Source organism: Rhinatrema bivittatum, chromosome 5 (assembly GCF_901001135.1).
Source record: "Rhinatrema bivittatum chromosome 5, aRhiBiv1.1, whole genome shotgun sequence".
NCBI lineage: Eukaryota > Metazoa > Chordata > Amphibia > Gymnophiona > Rhinatrematidae > Rhinatrema > Rhinatrema bivittatum.
The window spans coordinates 304,958,072-304,980,146 of NC_042619.1; the positions used below are offsets into that span (position 1 = coordinate 304,958,072).

General features: G+C 45.6%; 1 protein-coding gene across 7 annotated transcripts in view; it reads left to right on the forward strand.

The window, feature by feature from the left end:
• CAMK2B (calcium/calmodulin dependent protein kinase II beta) overlaps positions 1-22,075 on the forward strand; it is an 858,678-nt gene that overhangs the window by 508,018 nt on the left and 328,585 nt on the right. The window lies entirely within an intron of this gene.

The following is a 22,075-nucleotide window of genomic DNA, read 5'->3' on the forward strand; positions in this document are numbered from 1 at the left end:
GATGATAACAGACTGGAAGACATTTAGTGAACAGAATTGTGCCTCATGACTGAATACAAATTTTGTCAAGGCCACAAGTTAGCAAGTTTGTGTCTGGAGGTACCAACTAAATTGTAAAGTGAAGACAGATTGCTTGATATGAAGAACAATATCAGATTCTTTCCTCTGTGCAGTTTTCACAGGCATTCACATTAAAAATGCAGGGGCCATCACATGACTTGATTTCCATCTAATGTTGCTTGGGTCAGCATTCAATTTGATTCAATTGCACACTCATTTTTAGGGTGACTGGTTTATTCCTACAGGATTAAAGGGCTGCCTCCTGCACACTTCTGCCTGAAGTCCTGGTGACCATTATGCTCCCATGTGTAACCAGTCAATGTCCATACAGCCAGCATCATTACTTTAGGTGGATCTACTCTTGGTTGTCCACAGATGTTCTCAATTGCTCTTTGATCAGCCACGAATTGTTGACAGAAGTAGTCAAGGTTTTTTTGTTGTTGGGTTGTTTTTTTTTTAGCTTCATACCATGGGGAATCCTCATTGTCATTATGAAGACCAGGCCAGATTTACAATTTAGATACTCACAGGCATTGGGTGGGGTATTTCCAAAATCATAAAAGAATACAGGTTGAGGTTGGTTCCCCCAAAACTATAGAGGATGTGGGGAGGGAGGAGGATGTGGGGAGGGAGGAGGAAAGTCCAACTACTAGAAATCATCAGGGTGCAGAGCTGCTGCCCAGGTCTTATTATCTACCTCACTTCTGGGCCTGCAACCCATTCTCCTATTCCAGTTCCTGTCTGCATTTGTGAACTTCCTCTTCACAAATGCAGGTTCTTTGCAGTGGCATATGTGCACTCTCTGCAGGTCCTGCAGCACTCCATCCTTGCTACAAACAGGCTTCCTGTTACCCGAGCAGCTTGTGCTAGAGGTGGAGTGTCGTGGAGCCTGCTGTGAGCACGCATGCACCAGTGCAAAGGCCCCATGTTATTTAGGGGGCATTCTTGCTGCAATGGGGATGGGACCTGGAAGAAGAAAAAAAGGGTTGCAGGCCCAGATGACATCAGTGTCAGCAATGTTTTGGCACCTATCAAAATTTGGCAGAGGGAGACAGTTACCTATGTTGTCCATTCCTAAATCGGGCCTGATCAAGACTAGAGATACAGCATTTCCTTTCCCCATACTGCTTCAGGCATGAAATAGGAGAGAGCTGCTGCACCCAAGTTCTGGGTAACATCTAGCCACAAGATCATTGAATGGTCTAGGGCAGTGGTCATCAACCCTGTCCTGGGGGCCCACCAGCGGTGGGTTTTCAGGATGTCCACATGAATATGCATGAGAGAAAATTTGCATGTGATGGAGGCAATGCATGCAAATTTTCTCTCATGCATATTCATTGTGGATATCCTGAAAACCCAACTGGCTGGTGGGCCCCCAGGACAGGGTTGATGACCACTGCCCTAGACCATTCAATGATCTTGTGGCTAGATGTTACCCAGGAACTTGGTGTGCAGCAGCTCTCTCCTATTTCATGCCTGAAGCAGTATGGGGAAAGGAAATGCTGTATCTCTAGTCTTGATCAGGCCCGATTTAGGAATGGACAACATAGTAACTGTCTCCTCTGCCAAATTTTGATAGGTGCCAAAACATTGCTGACACTGATGTCATCTGGGCCTGCAACCCTTTTTTCTTCTTCCAGGTCCCATCCCCATTGCAGCAAGAATGCCCCTAAATAACATGGGGCCTTTGCACTGGTGCATGCGTGCTCACAGCAGGCTCCACGACACTCCACCTCTAGCACAAGCTGCTCGGGTAACAGGAAGCCTGTTCTGTAGCAAGGATGGAGTGCTGCAGGACCTGCAGAGAGTGCACATATGCCACTGCAAAGAACCTGCATTTGTGAAGAGGAAGTTCACAAATGCAGACAGGAACTGGAATAGGAAGAATGGGTTGCAGGCCCAGAAGTGAGGGTAGATAATAAGACCTGGGCAGCAGCTCTGCACCCTGATGATTTCTAGTGGATTTGACTTCCTCCCTCCCCACATCCTCCTCCCTCCCCACATCCTCTATAGTTTTGGGGGGAACCAACCTCAACCTGTATTCTTTTATGATTTTGGAAATACCCCACCCAATGCCTGTGAGTATCTAATTGTAAAATCTGGCCTGGTCTTCATAATGACAATGAGGATTCCCCAATGGTATAGTGAAAGCTAAAAAAAAAAACAACCCAACAACAAAAAACCTTGACTACTTCTGTCAACAATTCGTGGCTGATCAAAGAGCAATTGAGAACAGTCTGTGGACAAACCAAGAGTAGATCCACCTAAAGTAATGATGCTGGCTGTATGGACATTGACTGGTTACACATGGAGCATAATGGTCACCAGGACTTCAGGCAGAAGTGTGCAGGAGGCAGCCCTTTAATCCTGTAGGAATAAACCAGTCACCCTAAAAATGAGTGTGCAATTGAATCAAATTGAATGCTGACCCAAGCAACATTAGATGGAAATCAAGTCATGTGATGGCCCCTGCATTTTTAATGTGAATGCCTGTGAAAACTGCACAGAGGAAAGAATCTGATATTGTTCTTCATATCAAGCAATCTGTCTTCACTTTACAATTTAGTTGGTACCTCCAGACACAAACTTGCTAACTTGTGGCCTTGACAAAATTTGTATTCAGTCATGAGGCAATTCTGTTCACTAAATGTCTTCCAGTCTGTTATCATCCACATGAGAACTGCACAACACGTACCAGCTAGAAGAAGTGATATCAGAAACATATCAATCCTGTGCCAGTGGACTGTGGTAGATCCAATTAATATTGATTTTTGGATCCTATGCATATGCATGAAGTCTTAATGAAGAAAAGACTTTGGACTTACAGATTTTGAGCTCAATTTCAACACGCAAACTTCACACACAGGACTTTATACCCAAGACTATTCATGAGACTTATAACAAAGTTTCATACCAGGATTCAAGACTGGACTCCCAGCTCAGCCCATGCCTGCTCCATTAACTTTGGAGTACCTGCCTAATCATACTTGCTGATCTCATCCTTGGACAAGCCTTTACAGGTTAAGCTAATCTTCATTCCTGTCCCCTGTCTGTAAAATTTATGGAGGTTCTGTAAGCTCTGGGTCTGCCACCACCCTTGGACTTGGTGTTAACCTGTCATTTTCCCACCAGAGGTCCAGCTGGCTATCCTCCATGCCACAAGACAGGATTCTGACCAGACCCTTTAAGAGAGACAACCCGATTGCACTGGAAAGTGAGGGAGCCTGACACCATCTCTCAGATGTCTTCATGGACTCCTGATCAGTGTAAGATTAACTGACTAAATTACTATTTTAAGTGGGGTAGTTAGCTGGCAAAGTGTTTGGGCTAGACACAGGTGTTTTCATTACCTTGTAACAAGAGTGATTTACTCTGTTAAACCATAAATTTTAAACAAAGGAAAATTAGTATCCTTATCTGATATTTTTCGTTCCTGTAGTACCATGGATCAGCCCAGACTCCTGGGGTTTGCCCCCCTCTAGCAGATGGAGACAGAAGTTTACCAACAAAACTCCACCCTATCCGGGCTGTGCCACCTACAGTCTGGCAGTATTACTTAATGTCAAAGCAGAATGGATTATAAACAACCCCCAACTAACTATATACAGTAACCTAACAACAGGATCGAATTGGCTCACAGAACCCTCAGATGGGATCAGCACCCATGGGCTGCAGAATAACGCAATCGGTCTGCAAAGAAAAACAGACAGGAAAAACAACAGTGTTTCCTCTCCAATCGATAAGACCCTAAATAGGGCGGGACTCTGGACTGATCCGTGGTACTACAGGAGCGAAAATTATCAGGTAAGGATACTAATTTTTCTTTCCCTGTACGTACCCGGATCAGTCCAGACTCCTGGGATGTACCAGAGCTACACCTGCTTGGGATGGGATCTGGAGAGGCCCGCATGCAGTACCCCTGCTCCGAAGGACCCTGTCCCTGACGCCTGGACATCCAAACGGTAATGTCTAGCGAAGGTGTGAAGCGACTTCCACGTAGCCACTCTACAGATTTCCTCAGGTGAGACCTGATGACTTTCCACCCAGGAGGCAGCTTGCGATCGAGTAGAGTGAGCCCGAAGGCCCACCAGCAAAGGCTGCCCACCTAACAAATAAGCAGAATTTATGGCCTCTTTTAACCAACAAGCTATCGTGGTCTTAGAAGCCATATTACCCCGACGAGGACCATTCCAGAGCACAAAAAGATGATCTGACATCCTGAACACATTGGTAACTTCCAGGTAGCAGAGCAACACTCGGCGAACATCCAACTTCCTTAAATCCTTATAATTGGGGTCCGACCGGTCAGAGAAAGCTGGCAGCTCCACCGACTGATTCAAATGAAAAGAAGAAACCACCTTGGGAAGAAAGAATGGAACCGTACGTAAGGAAACACCCAATTCAGAAATCAGCAAAAAGGGTTCCCTACACGACAACGCTTGAAGCTCCGACAGTCTGCGAGCGGAGGCAATCGCCACCAAAAACACTACCTTCAAGGTAAGATCTTTCAAAGTAGCCGTATGTAACGGTTCGAAGGGTGCCGAACACGAGCCTTAAGAACCAAATTCAAGTTCCAGGACAGGAGGTCTCAAATGCTTTACTCCACGTAAGAATGGGAGACATCTGGGTGTGCCGCTAGGCCTAGGCCATGTATGTTACCCCGCAATGAACCGATCGTGGCCACCTGTACTCGCAAAAAACTCCAGGACAAGCCCTTCGCTAAACCATCCTGGAGAAAACTCAAGACGTCCGTGACCCCGCCCGGGTAGACACCACACCTCTAGCGAGACACCAAGCATCAAAAACCTTCCAGACCCTTACATAAGACAAGGAAGTGGAAACCTTATGGGACTGCAACATTGTAGAGACCACCGCATCCGAATACCCCTGGGATTTCAGACGTTTCCTCTCAAAAGCCATGCCGCTAGGCAAAAGCATTCGACCTGATCGAAATAAACCGGACCCTGATGTAGAAGGTCTGGTAGATCCGGAAACCTCAGGGGACCGTCGATGGCCAGATTGATCAGATCCGCTAACCATGGACCCTCAGCCACTCGGGAGCGACCAGGATGACCTCTGACGAATGGACTTCTATTCTGTGAAGAGTGTGGCCGATGAGTAGCCAAGGGGGAAACACATACAGAAGGACATCCCCCGGCCAGTGGAGGACCAGTGTGTCCACGCCCTCCGCACAGGGTTCCCTACGACAGGCAAAGAAGCGGGGCGTCTTGGCGTTCCTGAACGTCGCCATCAGATCTATACAGGGCGGTCCCCAGCGAGCAAATGCGATGGAAAGCTTCGTCCATGAGTTCCCATTCCCTGGGATCTATGCAATGTCGACTGAGGAAGTCCGCTCGAACGTTGTTGACCCCGGTGATGTGGGAGGCCGCTATACTGAACAAGTTCCGTTCCGCCCAAGAGACCAGCAACCGAGCTTCCAATGCTACTGGTCGACTCCTTGTTCCTCCCTGCCAGTTGATATAAGCCACCGTGGTCGCATTGTCGGAGAGGATGCGTACCGACTTGCCTCGTAGCATCGGAAGAAACGCCTGCAGAGCCAACCGCGCTGCTCGGGTCTCTAGACGATTGATGGACCAACGAGCCTCCTGCGAGGACCACCTGCCCTGCACCGAGGTCTGCTGACAAACTGCACCCCAACCATAAAGGCTGGCGTCTGTGGTAACCACCGTCCAATCCGGAATTACCAAAGGCACACCCCGTCTTAAATTGTCCTGGTTGAGCCACCAGGCCAGGTTGGAGTGAGCGTATCCCCGTCATGGTAACTGAAGACGAAACTGTTCTGAAACTGGGTTCCAGCGGGAGAGCAACGCAGATTGCAAAGGCCTCATATGAGCAAAAGACCAAGGAGCTAATTCCCGAGTCGACGTCATGGAACCCAGCACCTGTAAATAATCCCAAACTATGGGAGGAGACTTGGCTAACAGGGTCCGAACTTGACCTTGAAGTTTGAACACCTGCTCTGCCGTGAGGGAAACCATGCCCTGCCGGGTGTCGAACAAAGCTCCCAAAACCTCCAGAGACTGCGTGGGAGTAAGCCGACTTTTGGACAGGTTGACTACCCAACCGAGGTTGCGTAGCAACTGTAGAACCCGACAGACCGCCTCCTGACATCGCACCTCCGACTTCGTTCAGATCAGCCAATCGTCCAAGTACGGGTGGACCAGAAATCCTTCCTTGCGGAGCTGTACCGCCACCGCCCCACCACTACCATAATCTTAGTGAAGGTTCTGGGGGCCGTGGCCAGACCGAACAGGGTGCCTGGAACTGATAATGACGCCCCAGAATTGAGAAATGTAGGAAGCGCTGATGGTCCGTCCGGATGCCGATATGGAGATAGGCTTCGGTGGTGAGATCCAGAGATGCCAGATATTCCCTTGTCGCACCGACGCAATGACCGATCTCAGCATTTCCATCCGGAATTGAGGAATCCGCAGACATTGTTGACCGCTTGAGATCCAGAATGGGCCGAAAAGTTCCTTCTTTTTGGGGACCACGAAATAAATGGAGTACCAGCCCCTTCGAAGCTCCTCTGACGGTACCGGAATGATGGCCCCGAGATCTAGGAGTCGCTGCAGAGAGTCTTGAACCACCCTGCGTTTTGATGCTTGTGCGCAGGGGGAGACCATGAACCCCTGACGGGCATACGTGCAAAATCTAACGCGTAACCGTGTTTTATCACAGCAAGGACCCACTGGTCCGTCGTTATTTTGACCCATTCCTTGTAAAACCTTGTTAGTCTGCCGCCCACCATGGGGACCGAGGAATGAGCTGGCTGCCCATCATTGTGAGGTCTTTCCTCTCGGTGCCCCCGTTCCGGAAACCGGGTCTGCCGAACTGCGCCTCAGAAAGGACGGAGTGTAGGACTGCTGTCTATTGGCATTGGACGAAAGGAAGAACCCGATCCTCTAGTCGTCCGAGTCTGTCGACCTCCTTGAAAACTGTACATAATTTTCTGTACTTAGGGCCAGGGCAACAAGAACACTTAGACTCAGCAAAAGGTATAAAGTACATTTTATTTGGCAAAAGTGTTCTTGGGAGATGCTGGATATGGGTGCCCTTTGTCTTTCAAAATGATCAGCATCTCATGGAATACAGGAAGTGACCCTTCTTTTATAGTTAAACATACAGTATTGCCGAACCTTCTAGAATTACGTGACTGCCCAAGACTCATTTACAGAGACACATCATGCTGTAGTCATGACAACCTATCCTCTGAACTGCCCTGACAGGTTTCCCCGGTGTAGCTCATTGCCCCCCCACTCTCCAGATACTCCTTTTGTCCTGTAAATGTTCTTGTCCAGTGAGGTTTCAACAGAATAGTGCCTGAAGCTCCCGCCGTTGATTTCTTCTGTGTGACCCATTGAATAGGCGCACCTCCTTTGGTGCCAGCTTGTCTATCTGCTCAAAGACATTCTGCAAGTCATGCTCAGAAAGGCACTCAGAGTTCATTCAGCTCTGACAGACCACAGAACAGCAGAGGCGTCTGGGTATTTTCCTTCTCAATGTTAGTTGTCTGATCAGGCATATTTCTCAAAACAAGACCTGGAGGGGAAAGACCCTCTCGACTTTGGCCTATCCACCGGTAGGCGATGCCCTTTATTCTCGCCCAAGGACTGGACCAGGTCCTCCAGCTCCTTTCCAAAAAGAAGCTTACCTTTAAATGGTAAGGAATCTAGCTGGGCCTTTGACGAGACATTGGCAGCCCAGTTCCGAAGCCACAAGAGACACCGAGCAGATACCACGGATACCATGGTTCTGGTATTTGTGCGAAGCAAGTCATGAAAGGCATCCGCACTGTAGGCAATGACAGCCTCTAGATGACCCGCCTGTAAGGCTTCTTCCTGGGATAAGGACTCGCTGGCAAGGAGCTGTTGCAACCCAACGGAGACCTGCTCGCAATGAAAAATTACTACACATTGCCGCCCTAATCCCTAGGGCGGAGACTTCAAATATCCTTTTAGCTGGACTTCCAGCTTATGATCCTGCAGGTCCTTCAGAGCCGTGCCCCCTGTGACCGGAATGGTGGTCTTCTTAGTGACCGCCGTCACGGCTGAATCCACCTTAGGAACCCTCAAAAGTTCCAAAGTCTCCTCAAGTAAAGGATATAGCTTATCCATGGCCTTCGCCACCCTGAGTCCCAAATCCGGAGTGTCCCACTCCTTAAAAAGTAAGTCCGTGGCGGAGAAATGAAAAGGGAAGGAGGTAGGAGGCCCCCGGAGCCCCAACACCACAGAGTCCGTAGCGCCAAGGCGAGACTCCTCCTGCGGAAGCTGAATATCTAGTTCCCCCAGGATAGCCTGGATAAGAGGCCCTAGTTCATCCCTGCAAAAAAGACGGACCACCTTTGGATCATCCCCGTCTGTCCCACGAGCTCCCTTCAGACCTGATTGCAGCCGTCTCACGTCTCCTTCCACCCCCCTCGGGGGCTGAGAAGTCAACTCCAGTTCTTCTTGGTCCTCTGTCACTGAAGAGGAGGAATCAGTGTCAACCACCTGTGCTCTCAAGGGCTTCGGACGCTTGGCCAGCAATGAATCCGCGTCCTGCGGGGTCCGAGCCCGCTTGGAAGGATCGGGCTGGGAGTCCACTGAAGGAGGCCTCTTTATTGCTGCCTTGCGGGCCTCCATGGTGAGACCGCACCTTGAATACTGTGTACAATTCTGGTCGCCGCATCTCAAAAAAGATATAGTTGCGATGGAGAAGGTACAGAGAAGGGCATCCAAAATGATAAAGGGGATGGAACAGCTCCCCTATGAGGAAAGGCTGAAGAGGTTAGGGCTGTTCAGCTTGGAGAAGAGACGGCTGAGGGGGGATATGATAGAGGTCTTTAAGATCATGAGAGGTCTTGAACGAGTAGATGTGACTCGATTATTTACACTTTCGAATAATAGAAGGACTAGGGGGGCATTCCATGAAGTTAGCAAGTAACACATTTAAGACTAATCGGAGAAAATTCTTTTTCACTCAACGCACAATAAAGCTCTGGAATTTGTTGCCAGAGAAGGTAGTTAGTGCATTAGTGTAGCTGGGTTCAAAAAGGTTTGGATAAGTTCTTGGAGGAGAAGTCCATTAATGGCTATTAATCAATTATACTTAGGGAATAGTCACTGCTATTAATTGCATCAGTAGCATGGGTTCTTCTTAGTGTTTGGGTAATTGCCAGGATCTTGTGGCCTGGTTTTTTGGCCTCTGTTGGAAACAGGATGCTGGGGCTTGATGGACCCTTGGTCTGTCCCAGCATGGCAATTTCTTATGTTCTTAAAGGCTTTATGCATAAGGAGCACGAAATTGGACGAGAAAGAAGATTCTGAGGAAGAATCATCTCCAGTCCCTGCAACATCACAGTCAGCATTGGACTTGCCTCCAACCGCGGTCCTGTCCTCCTCAGGGACTCCGTGCTGCGAGGACAAGTGGGAAGGAAAACCCTCCTCTCTCTGCAATGCTGGTGCCATCGGAAAGGGAGGCAAAATGGCGCCGGAGCTGTGGTCGCCGACCCTGAGGCAGCTAAAATGGCGCCCGTTCCCGCGCTGTCCAGGAATAGGGCAGGGATCACCTCCGGCAGCTGCCCAAATGCGCCCACCACCGACTGGACCTGGATCATGACTCCTTTTGAAGCCGCAGAGGCACCTTCGCCGCCGGGAACACAAGCTGCGCACAGGCCGTCTCTCGACAGGCGCGCACCGCGCCGAACCGCAGGGCCTGACACACGGCCCGCTGCGGCATGACAGGGGATCAAAAAAGAACCCCCCGCACCCCGAAAAAGCGGCGAAACGGACTAAAAAGCACCCCCCTCGCAATTGGAGCGGCTCTCGGAGGACAAACGGCGCACAAACAAAAAAATGTCACTTTTTTTTTTAAAGTACCTGTCTGGTGCCTCTGGGTCCTGAACCTACTGGTGGGAGTGAGCCGGGCTCCCCAGTGTCACCTCCAGTAGTCGCTTGTGTTGAATGATGGGTCCTCACCCTCAACACCCACCGCCTCTGAAACCAGGGAGGATGGTCCCCTCAGGACCTCACAACCCCTGGGAGGCGGGGAGACCTCGACCTGCAGGAACACAACTGCGGTCTGTCTCTGTGTCTACTCTGTTTTTGGGTTTTTTTTAAGTTTAAAAGTTTTTGCCTAACCCCTGACTAAATCCGCTAGACCCTAACTCAAGACTGTAGGTTTGGCACGTCCTCCACCTGCTGGAGACAGAAGAATACTGCCAGACTGTAGGTGGCACCAGCCCAGATAGGGTGGAGTTTGTTGTTAAACTTCTGTCTCCATCTGCTAGAGGGGGGGGCCAAACCCAGGAGTCTGGACTGATCCGAGTACGTACAGGGAATATCTATTATTGAAAACCATTGTATATTTTTACGTTGCTATAATAAAAATTATTAACCATCTCAAGAAAAGTTGTAGGCATTCTGCTCTCTTTACAAGACCTTGGACCTTATTTTACCTGATTTAAATATCAGATAAACCAATAAGACAATTATTCCTTACAGACTGCGGGGCTCGTTTTATCCAAACTTATCAGAGAAAATTCTTCACAATATGATCTCAGATAACAATTTATGCCCTAAACATTACAGGGAGTGAATCTGATGTAAGAAAGCTTTTATTCCATAGGCACACAAAGGGAACTTTCATTAAACCAGAGTCCACAGCAGCAAATATTTTCCTAAGGCTCACTGTAGGTGAGAACATTTATCCAGGGCACAATCCTAATTAAAGGTGAAACAATCAGGTGTGAAAAAGTTCCTGGCTTGGGTTCTAATTTAAAAATTGCTTTGCCAGCTTCAAAGTCTTGCTCTTGAGCCACTGGGGACATCTATCTTGTGTAAAGTAGCAGGAGGCAATGATGTCATCACATCTACTCCTTGCAATAAGGAGTATGTCCTGATGTCATAAAGTGTCCCACCTGCTGGGCAGGAAAGGCGCATGTTGAGTGGCTCAGGAGTAGAATTAGCAAGTTGGTGGTCGGCCTGTCACGGGGCATGAGTGGCCTTTTCTATTATATTCTATTTCAAGTATCAGGAGCTCCTACCTGTGGCAAAATTCAATTTTCTCCTATGAAGAGGAAGGCAACAAATCACAGAGAGTGAAAAGCCCACCAAAAACCATTATCTACTTATATTGTACTGAGAGCATGGTTATAACATAATCATGTGAGGGCTGAGAGGCCTCAGCTGCCACCTCCTTCATAATTCATCATGCCCACGGACACTGGCTGGGTTGCTTTTAAAGTGGCAATGAACTTGTGGTCTGAAGCATAAATGAAGAGGAAGAACAGGATCCTGTCAGTTGTGTTCTTAGCTACCACAGCTCCTAAGTGCTGTGGGTTACACTATCCCCAAGATCCCCTGCTGCTTATAGGCTCTGTAAAGCCAAACAAAACAGATGTATGCATATTCCTTAAAGTATCACATTTAAGATTAATGTTAATCAAAGTAAGGACTATGAAAATGTTGGATGCGTGCAATTTTGTTTTAGGCTTGATGATGATAAGAGTCTCCAATTGATGATAATATGAGTTTTCAGAAACTCCCTTTGACCAAATATATTTAGGTGTCTCTTCATGTGATTATAAGAACAATCCTTGACCTGCAAATGAGACCACAGGTGATGAAGTTGTGGAGTTGGCCTTTCTTCTCTCATTCTTTTCTTTTTGTGCTTGTGGCTCCTTGGTTTCCAAGTTGTGGACAGCTAAGTAACTCACAAGTGCTAAAGTCTACTTTATAGATTTTGAAGTTCTATTTGAAGGTGTCCTTGAATTTGAGGTGTGGTTTTCCCTGTAATCTGTGTCCAGTTTTCAGTTGGTCATAGAGCATAAATTGGGAATTCTGGTGTTCGTCATCCTTTTGACATGGTCTGCCCACCGAAGCTGAGCGTTCACCACCACCATTCTCTCCATGCTAGAAATCTGGCATCCTTCAAAGTCATTTCCATTGGAGATCTTGTCTTGTCATCTTATACTACAGATGGATCTTAGGGAGCAATTTTGGAATTGCTCAAGTTGCCTGAGGTATTTAAGGTATAGTGTCCAGGATTCACAACCATTCAACAGTGTGGAAAGTACTGTTGTCAATAACCTTTAATCTTAGTGAGTAGTCTCACCCCTCTCTCATTCCATAGATTGATGACAGAGTCGGCCAAAGGAAGAATGTACCTTTGTAATGTGTTCTATAATCTCATTATCAAAGTTACAATGAGAGTGTTGGAAAGCATACTTCCGAGATAACAAAATTGTCAGTTGCATTTAGTTGGATGCCCTCAATGAAAACTGTAGGCTTGACATAGAGCTTATAGGGAGCTGACTGGTATATGAACTCTGTTGCCTGAAGCATCTAGCTGTATAGGGTGAACTGGTCTACAATAATCTGCATACTCTCCAGTGAGTGGGCTACTAGTATACAATCATCTGCAAACAAAGTCCTTGACCAATGATATAAACTCCCTGATCCATATCTCAGAAGGCATCCAGGAGCATCATGGAAAAGATAGTAGAGAAGAGTGTTGGAAACAGTATACAGCCTTGTTTTGTGCCATTTGAGTCTAAGGATTCGCTGAATTCCTGCATCTTGGCCAACATCCCTTCATGGAAAGATCTGATGATAGAAACAAACTTCTCTGGGCAGCCAAATTTCTGGAGGATTTTCCACAAGCCATTGTGGTTGATTATATCAAAGCCTTTTGTCAGATCTATAAGGACCATATATACATTGAGATTTTGCTCAAGGTACTTTTCATGAATCTGCCTGGTTGAGATCATTATGTCTATGATCTCTCAGCCATGTCTAAGCTGCATTGTGAATCCAGTAAGACGCTGTCCACAAGTTGCTCTATCATTCTAATGAGAATTACACTTGCCAGCACTTTCCTAGCGATAGACAAAAGAAAATTATTGCAGATGATTATGTTGCACTTTCTCTTATACAGATGGATGATTAATGCATCCTGGGGTGCAGATCCATGCTTCCAAAACCACTGGAAAAGTTGTGTAAATTTCAGGAGCATGCAATTACTTCCATGTTTGAAAATCTTGGATGGTATGCCATTTGGTCCTGGAGATTTCTCTGGTAATGCGTGGCTGACAGCTTTACTGACCTCATGGATAGATAATGATGTGTTTTATATTTATTTAACCTCATATAGTCTATAAGCAGCAATGAATTTTGGTGCAGTGTGACATCAAGGCTGTAAAAGCTCAAAATGGGGCTGGCTTCTTAAGTGTGGAATTACAGAGGATTCTGGTTTAGTTCCCCCATCTGACAGAGCTAGTTGAGCCTGAATGTGCCGCAGAAGTGATTTGCTTGGGCCTGTAAAGGGAAGATGACTGCCATTACTGTGAGCATGGTCCAATCACCAACAGATGGCAATGGGGATGTGTCTCAAAGGAAGTGGCCCTCCTGCCACTGAAAGTTCCTGGAATAACCCAGACTTACATGTGGGGTAGGAGAGGGAGGTGGGGTAGAGTTTGCTAGCATAAAATGGGAAATACATAAAAATCTTTTAGGTCCTCTCATCTGTGCTTGTTTATAATTTAATAACTGGTCTCTCTACAGGTGCCTGAGCAGGGGACGTGATTATTTTCATTCTGACTTGGCAGTCATAGGAGTTGTTGGGTAAGCGATGGGCAAATCCAATTTTATCCCAAACTCTTATAAAGTGCAACAGTTATTCTTGGCATGATAAAAGGGTTTCCCTGAACCCACTATTAACATGTATATTAGATTTACTCTTATGCAGAGAAGCTCTCTCTTCCTGTCAACTAAATGGGTAACTTCTTATATTATTGTGTTGTGCCTAAATTATGCCCAAAGGACACCCTCTGCCCTTAATTCTCTTATCATGAATCAGTTCAGTTATATTCTGAGCCAAATTGCAGAGAGAAATTCACTGACCCTAAACAGTGCAATTAGAATGGTGCACAAGACTGAAAGGAAGGCCAAGACTCCCCTTCAATACACTGTATGTTCTATTGCTAGGGAAACAGAGACCGAGGGAAGAATGGAAGGCATGGATTGGCTGGGGCGAATCTAAAGTGCAAGAAATTCTACCACCCGCAACTATGACATAAAGCTAACTCTGGAAATCCACATGCAGCTGGTGCAGTCACTGGGTGCCCCTCCAACCCACAGTCTCCTTCCTCTCCCTTGGGCTTCTCTGTCCTTCTACTTCACCCTTAGCTCTTTTCTCTATTTCATCCTCTCTCTCTCTTTCTCTCTCTCAACTGAATACAAAGTACATCCATTGGCATGAAAAATTGTTCACATTCTGTCAAAGTCAATACTTTAGAAGGACAATGTCAGGGCTGGTGAAAGGCAAACTAGGAAATTATTGCATGAGTGTGGTGTAACAGCATGGACATACAAATTGAGACAGGGTTAGTTCATCTTATCAGGTTGTCGTTTTGCATGCCAACTTTTTTGCGGTTGTACCATCGCTATTTAAAAAGAAACATCAGACACTGCAACATGGCAGACTTTTATTTAAACTACTAGTACAAAATTTATTTAAAACAATTACAAAGTATAACTGAACAAGGGCAATGAATAAGACTGCCTGTAACAAGACTCATCTTAGAGATTTTCAAGGTCCCATTTTACCAGCCCCAACAATATCCTGCTAATGTATTGACTCTGACAGCACATGAAACATTTATCATGGTAATGAGGTTATTTTCTTTTGAACTGAGAGAGAAGGGAGAAGAGAGACAGATGAAAACAGCATTCCTGATTCTCTCCCTTTGCCTTTTTGTCTCTTTTTCTCCTATCAGATGGAGATATCCATCTACTATCAAGAAGCAAATTTCTGAGCATTGCATCAGTCTGACATGTGAGATCCAGAGAAGGGTCTATAAAATATGTCCTTGCCCCATAACACACACTATCTAAAGAAACCGACTATCTGAAACAGTGAATGGGAAACTTCTCCTATGCCCACTGCCATTCTTACCCAGGCTGCTGGTCAATTGACAAGGCAGATGCACAGCAGTTAGTGCTCTTGCTGACTAGCCTTATTGATCAAGCCTTATTGATCATGCCTCTCGTTGTTAAGAGGATTGCCGGGTATCTGGAAGGATGTCATTGGAGGAGGGGGAAAGGGAGGAGCGGGCAGCATATGAAAGAAAGATAAAGGATGGAGATTCAGGGACTTACATGCTGTCTTGTCAAGCAAACTCCATGCCCTCAGAAGCCCCCCTCCCCCCCCCATCTCACGTGCATAACACACACACACACACAGTGTATGCTTTAAAAACATACATGGATTTCTGCAGGACTAAGAGACCAAACACAGTAGAGGTACAGTGCTGAATAGTAAAATATTGCGGTTTGCCGCAGTCACCCCTGACTGCCATAGCTTGTGGCAAGAAACCAGGTCATTTTGGTAGCTATTAGCTAATAATGTAGTCCTTCTCCCATTAGTCCATGAAGGGCTTCCTGTTGTTGGGCTCTGTGTCTGCAAGGTCCAGACCTGAAGTACAAGGTTGGCTGGGAACAGGTTTTAAAGCAGCACTTTCTGCTGGCAATGAGATTTTTTATTAGGGATGTGCTTTCATTGAAACAACATACAATATCAACAACCTGGACTAAATTGTTTCATGTCAGTTTTTAAACAAAATGACAGCAAAATTCATAAAAGCCTCCAATAAATGGAATTCAGACGAGAACTTTCCTCAATGAAACAAAACCAAATGACAAACTTTTGGCCTAGAGTTTAATTCTGATGCCAATCCTTAGTATAGTAAGAAAATCCATATCTTTGTTCTCTGAGCCACGTACTAGATGCATGACAACAAAGTGGTAGGGAAAAGGGAGGAAGATTATGAATCTGCTGGGCACTTTTACTGTTCCAAATTAATATATGTGAGATTGTTTCTATATTGATCTAGTTTACAAAATACCTGCCCCAGAAGTTCTTAGCTATGGCACATGCCGCTGTTATATTCACAGCCAGTCTGAATTCTGCCAGGAGCAGAAGGTACAACTGCTTTAAAAATAAATTAACTAGCTAAAAAACTAGATGATATCGAAAAACATTTCAGATGCCCCTAAAAACAGGAAAACTGGATTCCAGTTAAAATTCCCTGCTGAGATAGAGTTCCTTTCCCTAGCACTGGGCTCTGACCCCTTTTCACTTTCACTTTTCACTTTCAATGCATTTCCAGCATAGTTCTCTGCTTCAACAGCAGGGGAAAAGAAAAACTGTTACTTCACACATCCAGCAGAGCTCTCTGCTTAAACGGCAGGGGAGAAGAAAAAAGGGTTCGCACTCACAAAGCGGGGAGTAGCTGGCTTGTTACGGCGGTTACTACCCCAAACCAAATGTACCTGATACTTCACTCTCGACGCATATCCAGCATGGCTCTCTGCTTCAACGGCATGGGAGAAAGACTGATACATCACGAATTTCCAGCATAGCTCTCTGCTTCAACGGCAGGGGAAAAGAAAAACTGATACTTCACGCATATCCAGCATAACTTCAACGGCAGGGGAGAAGAAAAAAGGATTCACACTCACAAAGCGGGGAGTAGCTGGCTTGTTACGGCGGTTACTACCCCAAACCAAATGTGCCTGATACTTCACTTTCGATGCATATCCAGCATAGCTCTCTGCTTCAACGGCAGGGGAGAAGAAAAAAACTGATACCTCACGCATATCCAGCATAGCTCCCTGCTTCAACGGCAGGGGAGAAGATAAACAACCAATAAGGGCTGTATAACATAATCTGGGTAAAAACAAATAAGCATGGGTGTAGCTTGCTTATTGCGGCGGTTACTACCCCTACTACCTCTAACTAATCAAGCTAGATATTTCACTTGGATGCAGCTCCATCACCGCTCTCTACATTAATGGCGGGGGTGGAAGGGAATTAGAACCAAGAGCTAAGAGAAACAGATAAGTATGGGAGAAGAAATGAGGGAAGCTTGCTGGGCAGACTGGATGGGCCATTTGGTCTTCTTCTGCCGTCATTTCTATGTTTCTATATGTTTCTATATATGTTTCTTTGATGGTCTGGGGGAGAAAAAGAAGGGTGCAGACTCACATAGTAGAGGGATCCAGCCTGTGCCACTACCACATGGACAATCATTCTGTGCATACACAGAAGAAGAGATCACTATACTTTATTTTAAAAAAAAGTTAAAATTTTAATAAAGTTAACAAGGGTTATAAGTAGGAGGACAGTTATCAATGCAGCTGGGCAGAAGAACCACAGAGATTTCAAGCTTTTAAATCTTAAAATCATGTTCTCCCTGAATATAGCCTTGTTGATTTTAACCATGTTCCTGAAGCCTCTTATTTAACTTGTCTGGGTCTTGACTATATTATAAACTCCATGAAGAAGGGACTGGCTCTTACGTGCATACTTACAGCCTGCATGCGCCTAGTAATTCTCAGAAACACTAAGCAGTAGTAGTAAACGATTTAGATTTCTAAAGCTGCTTTGTAAGGGCACAGCATCAACTATTCTGCAAAACTCCTGAGCTGAGTAAAATGATTGAATATCTTGAAAATAATGGTCCTTGCAGAATTCTCTCAAGCTACAAAGAGAGATTCGGGAGGGTGGGCGGCCTCTCTGTCCAGTGGAGATCCATATAGACCTGGATGTTGAGAGAGCAGCAGCTGCTCATTTGCCAAATCTGTCTTCCAATTTCTGGCTAAAAGGATAATTTTGCTGTAAGTCAGAGGCACAGAAACTTTAAACCTGGAATACAATGGGGTCGATGAAATATTATGCGGGCAAAAAATGTGCAACCAACCTGGCCGCTTGATGTAATATTCAACGAGCGTGCATATCCACTCTCTTGGGAGCTTGATGTAATACTCAAATGAACTGGCGAGTTCATGGCATCGAGTGCCCAGGAGAAGTGGCTAGACGCAGGTAAGGAAAACAGACACTCAATTTTCCGAGCATCCATTTTCCTAACCCGTGCACAACCACAGGTTAGGAAAATGGATGCTTGTAAATTGAGCTCCCTTTTCCTAACCTGACCGCTGTCAAGATTTTTATTTTCATGTTGCAGCTTTCTGTGGTTCCTCCTGCTCATTATCGCAACGATATTAAGTAGCAGGAACCGAAGAAAAGCTGTATTTTTTGCTTTTCTGAGCATGGCTTGGGGTGTCTCAAAACTTAGCACCAGCTCTGGCCTGGCGTTCATTTTTGAAGGTTAAAATATGCACGTCAGGCACACACTTTTTTTTTACATTGGGGATACTAGTTAATAGCCCCATCAACATGATATTTGCATGTGATGAATGCTATTAGCTACGCAACTGTATGGATGCGTGTTTTGCACACGCTAATCCCAATACTGCATTGGGCGACTGTCTAGCGTATCCAAAATGTGCGTCCAACCACGCGTTTAGTGGTATGCTGAGCTCAGCACCCGATATTGCATCGGCCTCAGTGGGTACAAAAAAATACCAGATCACAGTCTATCAAACCCTGCCACACTGTTCAACTCTTCAGACTAGTGACCAATGGGAGAGCAGCTGTCTTGTCGGCGATTTGCTCATTGGCTGCATAAGCTGCTCCCTGCCTCTTTCACTCGCAATGTAGCAGGAGGAGCTTCCGTTTCTCACCAACTTTTAAGGCCAGAAATGGAAATTTTTTTAATTAAAACATTTGGTGGGTAATATTCAGCAAGCTGGCGAGTGGGCAAGTTATCAGCTAAAGTTAACCAGATAACTTGTCCCAGATATTCAGCGGAATAAAATCCTTAAATAAAATTATCTAGCTACTTTGAGCTGGAAAACTTTAAACCTAACTGCTATCTTTGAAAACCAGTGTACATTTATTCAGCTGCATGTGGCTGAATAACTTGATCTTAAACAGCTATATTCAAAGTAATATAGTCACTTAAGTGACTGACCCTCACCCAATATAAGCCAGAGACTCTGCCAGGTCGAGGCCCTCCCCCCTCCCCCCCCCCCCCCCCCACTAAAGAAATATTAGTGTTAGAAAATGTGTCCTCTGTCTCCAGCTACCCCGTCCCCAGTTTCCAAAAGATTTTTGTGAAGATCCTCTCTCTCCCTCCCCCCACCAAAACTGTATGTCTCCCAACTATCCAGTATCTCTTTAAACCCCATCCAGCTACCAGGACCGTGGTACCTACAACCGCTCCCAGCAGCTTCCAGCATTTCTCTGGCAGCAATGCTGGAAGCTGCTGGGAATCTATCGTAGGTACTGCGATCCAGGTGGCCAGATGGTGTTTAAAGAGGTAACAGATAGGTTGCAGACTTAGGATTGGAGTAGGAGGATTTGGGGTGGAGGAAGGCAGAAAGAGATGGAGCTTTCATATATAACTATTGGAAACCGGGGAGGGGGAGGATGGTGACAGAGGACGCATGTTCTAACATTTAACATTTCCTTGAAGGGGTTCAATGTGTAGGGTCTTGGCCCAGCAGGGCCCCTTTTGCTTATATTCAGTGAGGGTCAGGAATTTGGGCTGCTGGGCAGATGCTGCTTTTTATTTTTGGGTCATACTAAAGCCACTTAACTGGCTATATTTCTTTGAATATAGCTGGTTAAGATCAAGTTATTCGACCATGCAGCTGAATAACTTTACGCCTGCTCTGAGTCAGACCTAAAGTTATCTGGCTAACTTGGCAGAATACAGCTTAAGTTCAGCTAAGTTAGCTTGAATATCTCCTTTTTATTTATCTGGATAATACCTTATCCAGCTAGAATATCAGATAAGTGCCCCAGTATTCAAAAAGTTGCCATCTAACTGGATAACATCTAAATGGCTTTGAATATTGACCTCTTTTTTTTCCAGAATAAAGTGCACAGCACTATTCAGATACACAAATTTCAGCTAGCAAGAGTCACATAATAACTTTAGGTTTTGAAGAATTCTGGCAGTGATGTGTAAAGGAGGAGAGGTAGGCAACAGACATTTTGTGCCATGTGGTTGCTAACACTATTAGAAAAGTAGGAATTTTTCTGCTAGTAAGCTCTGTGGTTTGAACTCATGGGCTCCATTTACAACTCTTGCAGGCTGCCCCAAGTTGTCTTCAATACATGAAAAGCAGCCCACATCACCTTTGAGGACATGGCCATGGGAACACATCCTGAATTTCACAAGCCACTACCACTCAGCAGCAACTACAGCAGGAAAATAAATCCCATTAGTCTGTAAAAATTTAGTAACTCTGACTAGGAAATCCAAGTGGAAGAACAAGCATTCATCTATAATGATTTAAATATATTTTAAATGCTTCTAGGAAACCCAAGATGTCAGTTTAAGTAGTAGACATCACCTGATTTGAAAAGAAATGCAAGAAATATTGTTCTTGGTCTTTGTGTCATGACAAGAAGCTCCCAATAGTGTTGTTGCTGTGAATGCCCTGACCAATAGAAATATTGCTCAGATTTTCAGCCAGACCACATGAGAAACATGCCAACCAAAAGCACAGGTGATTATTTTTAGTTTTTTTCCACCACTCCTCCTCCTTATAACACCTTGTTTTGAAAGAACAAGATGAGTACATTTTAACAGGCAAAGGTCAAATTCAGTCGCTGCAGGGAAACAGTGTTAGTCTGAGAGGCAGCACAGCTGCATTGTGAGGTCAGTGCTACAAATGCTATTGGCTAATGCACAGTCAAATATGCAAATGAGAGTTTGAGATGCAAAAATAAAGATTCTGCTAGGCTCCTGTACTCATCAGGGCTGAACTTAGGAGGGTGCAGGGCTCAGGCCAAATCAGAGCCCTAGAACATTTAAATTATAGTGTTGGGGATAGGGCTACCATAGTGGTATGCACCCCCCCCGAAAGGTGTAGGGCCCAAGGCAGTTGCCTCTATTCACGCTCCTCCCCCCCCGACAGCCCTGCCTGTGCTATGTCCAGTCCATGGGTTTTTTACAGGTCACTATCTCTTGCAATCTGTAACTCAATTCATGTTTGTACCTGGGTCCAGTTCACATTGTCCTGTTTACAGAAGCCCTACCTACTTTGGTGCCACCCTGATATAGCACTGCTGGAAATGTATGTACCTGTGTATTTCTTACTAGCAGCCTGGGTCAGGCCAAAGCTGTATGTTGGGACAAAATTGGTATCTAGCTATGGCTCTAACCCAAGCCACCACAACTGGGCAAATTGCAGCTTTGGAGAATAGATACCCAGTCAAACTGCAAAAAAGATCCTGCTATTTTGCCTCATGGTCATAGCCTGATCACAAGCTTGGGTGTTCCATGGTGACCAGGCTTAATATTTTGATTGTGAACAGGAGTCTCACTTCCAAGTTTTATCTAGACTGTGGAGGAGGAGAACGGTGGAGAACTAGTCACAAATAAGTTGGTTCAGCACTTTAAAAGGACTGTGCTCTAGTCCACATAATACAAATTCTAGGCACATCCTGTATGACATGGGTGCTGCACCCCTGAGATAGTATTTTGGAGGATTTTTAAGCAGCTTCTCTGCTTACTGCCATGTTGGCAACATGATGACAAGCATATCTCACACACACTGATGTCTGATTGGTCCATACAGTGTGCTGTCATGGCATGCTTGTCATCATGGACTAAACAGATGAAGGGAATATGTGATGCCAATGTGGCAATTTTTGCTAAGGGCAACAGAGGACCTTCTGTGGAGTTGCTTAAAGAATTAATTTACAAAAGGCCTCTTAAAAGAAAATAAGGTTTTAAATGGTGCATATGGCCTCAATCATAAAGATCTCTTTTCTGACTAAGGCCCATGGGTATGAATGCCATCTCCCCCAGGTCAACCAAGCAGGCTGATCTAGGCCTGGTTTTGCCCCCATTGCAAGCAGGGCCTTGTAATTCTGACCTTCATATTGATTTCCCCTAAGAAAAATCAGAACTATAAGTCCCTGCATGCAATGGAGGCATAATCAGACCCAGACCAGCCTGTTTGGTTGACATGAGTTAAGATGGCAACCCTACCCATGAAGTGAATCAGTTCTCACGCTGCACCTCTGAAAAGCTGCCATTCCGCAAAGCCGCCATGTCGTCTTTTAAGGTAACAGAAAGGAGTCTATCTATTCT